Here is a 2,961-nt window from a genome sequence, read left to right as displayed (position 1 = left end):
CAGTAGTCCCACTTGACTGAAAATAGGTCACACAATAAAGTTCCAGATGATTATTAGAAAGATGTTGACACTCAAGATGATGAACACCAGTGGGAAAAGTTAGAGAAAAAGCAAAAGACAGTTTATGCAGAATTCCTTTAAACATATCAACGCATTTAAATTTCTAGGGTATTAACCTTACAGCAATAAACTACAGGTGAAATTCTTTTATTGAGAACCCTTATTTGCTGATTTCCTCAGGTGATCAACTCTTTGCATATATTTAATAAAACTCTTTTGTTTCCACACTCAGTTCCTTATCTTCATAGTATGGTGATTGGTTAAGGTAATCCCTGTACACAGTTTGACTCTTCCAGCAAATACAGCCTTCCTGGGAGTGTTTCATTTAATCCAGTTAATCCGCTACGCTATCTCTGGGTCATAGAAGTCTCTTCACTCGATGGCTCTGCCATCATTCCTGGCCAGAACTTATAGCAAAAATAGATGAGTATTAATATTGGTATTGGATACCTCAACAATTTCATCCTCATTGGTATATAGAGATGGTGCCAATTTGCAAAGTAACTCCCAAATGTTACTGCTGCAGAAGTCAAATCACACAAATGTGATGTTCAAAGATACTCCATTCTCATGGTACTAAAGGCCAAAGATCCAAACAGAATAGAGTACATCAAGTTGTAGGCTGCTCCAGGCTTCAGTACCACTGTGCATTTTCCCTTATTATCCATGGGCTACACGTTAATAGAATCAATGTGTTCCAAACAGCTACTATCACCATAATGGAAAAAACAAATACGTTTGCAGAAAAAAGAGTAAAGAATGTGACACTTTTTCAAGTGTATTAAAGGGTAGGAAACTCAAACCTCCTTCACATAGATACAAATTTGCACCAAAACCTCTTGTTGTTCCAAACCCAAACTTTGCCTTCAGAAATTTAAATATGTGTCCATCTGACTTTAAAAAATTGCTTAATAAAGGTATTGAGAAAAACTGTCAAATATAGCACAGGGGCTAAGTGAAACAAAAGTTTCCCAGGCCTATTAAGGAAACCTCCAGTTTTCAGGTTTTCTGCATTTTTTTTCTTCTTAACACTGAGAGGTTAAAACTTACAAGCAATAACACAAGGATCATGGAATTAAAGAACTGGAGGATATAGGCCAAGAATTAACTTGCCACCTATATAACATATAGCTATGTAACCTTTGTTGTGGGAAACATGTTCAGACAGTATGAATATAAAAACTAATGCTTGCCTCAGCATCATAAATCGATTAAATTGCCATGTCAGAACACTGCAAAAAGAGTTAGCCTTTCACAAAGAGACTACAAGTGTGATCTGAGTAAATATGTAATTGCTGCTACCTGACTTTCAAAGAAAAGTAGCATCCAGTTCTCTCTCAAAGAAATAGTGAACTCTACTCTAGTGGTATCTATTCTATTTAATAATATACCAAAAAGTTGCTAATAGCCCTGACAACTATGTTCTACTAAGGCAAAGGTTCCCAAACTTATTTATCCTATGCCCCCTTTTCCAAAAAATTGAAATTTGCATAATTTTAAAAAAATATAAAATATATATTTTAAAATGGACACATCTTAAATTTAATAATTTATTGTAAATTTATGGCTTTTTCCTGCTTTGAAATTTTGATGACACAATATTGTGCCATGTGACCATATGGTATCATATTGTAAACAAGTCATCACATGCATATATTCCTGCTGATACTTGCTGACCTTCCCTAAAATGCATGACACACTCACCTGCCAACACTTGCTAGTTAAGACCTGTCAGTGAACTTGACCACTGATCAGTAATAACATGCATTTTGTGAGTTTATTTGGAAAATAATGGTAGTCACCACTTTAACTGTTACACAACAGAAGAAACCTATATGAATGATGTTTCAAAACTTTCTTCTCTTCTTTCCTTATGCTTCCACCACCCTCTTATTTTTATTCTATGCCCCCCAATTGCATCTGAGGCTACTACTGTACCCCCAGGTCATTCCAGTGCCCCCCAGGGAGTGGTATCACTCACTTTGGGAACCTCTGCAGAGGCCAGCTAGTTAAATAAAGTGCTGTGATATATAGTGCTTCAGGTTCAAATGAAATGTAAATATAAGAATAAACCGACTCTAAATATATCTGTATAAGTGGCACTTTACATAAAATACTGAGAAAAATCTCCCGGAAAATGTTCATTCATTTAAGAATATAAATTGTTCTCATTGACTCAGTTTTATGATCATATATCAATCCATGGAAACCTTCGGTGATAGTGGGAACCTATAGCATTTGTTTGTAATAAGAGTGATATAATACACACTTTGTTCTGAACAATATTTCTCACTCTACTTTCTTAACGTTAGAAAACTATAAATCATTTTCATATAAAGTAGCAAAGTAGATGGAAGTAAGAAATCCAATGTAAAGTCCAATGGTTCCACTAACCATATAGGATGGAAGTTTCTAAAATTCTCTCCCTCTATAAACAGTTAACAATGATCTTTCCAATTCCTCTTCATCCCACTGTGATACATTATGCTCTTAAACCTCTGCGACTTTTCTTTCTCTCCTTAACCTAATAGTTGTCACGATGTAAGACTTTCATGCATTTTTCTTCAAACCAATACCTTTCAGCCATTGGTGGGAAGCAACAGCTACAGGCATTCGTGGGAGATGGCTATGGTATTCTTAGACTTGGCAGGTCCTCCTTGGAAGCTCAGCATTGCCAGGGGGTGAGAAGGGAAAGGGCAAGTGAGGGCAAACATGTACACACACACACACACACACACACACACACGTATACAGAGCTGCATAAACCTGGTGAGATACCCAAAGAAACACCACTGAGAAAGAGGTTGCCACTTATGCTTCCAAACTCAGCCTTTCCTTCTCTCCTCACAAGCTTCATGCCTTTTACCTCACTATGCCTCCAGTTCCCTCTTGTTAAATGCT

General features: G+C 36.6%; 1 pseudogene; it reads right to left on the bottom strand.

The window, feature by feature from the left end:
- Positions 1-220: 220 nt before the first annotated feature.
- LOC140507986 (protein C-mannosyl-transferase DPY19L3 pseudogene) lies at positions 221-2,457 on the bottom strand (annotated as a pseudogene).
- Between the last annotated feature and the right edge of the window lie 504 nt (positions 2,458-2,961).

Source organism: Notamacropus eugenii, chromosome 5, assembly GCF_028372415.1.
Source record: "Notamacropus eugenii isolate mMacEug1 chromosome 5, mMacEug1.pri_v2, whole genome shotgun sequence".
NCBI lineage: Eukaryota > Metazoa > Chordata > Mammalia > Diprotodontia > Macropodidae > Notamacropus > Notamacropus eugenii.
The sequence above is the reverse complement of the archived record's forward strand: the minus strand, read 5'-3'. Positions and strand labels throughout refer to the sequence as shown.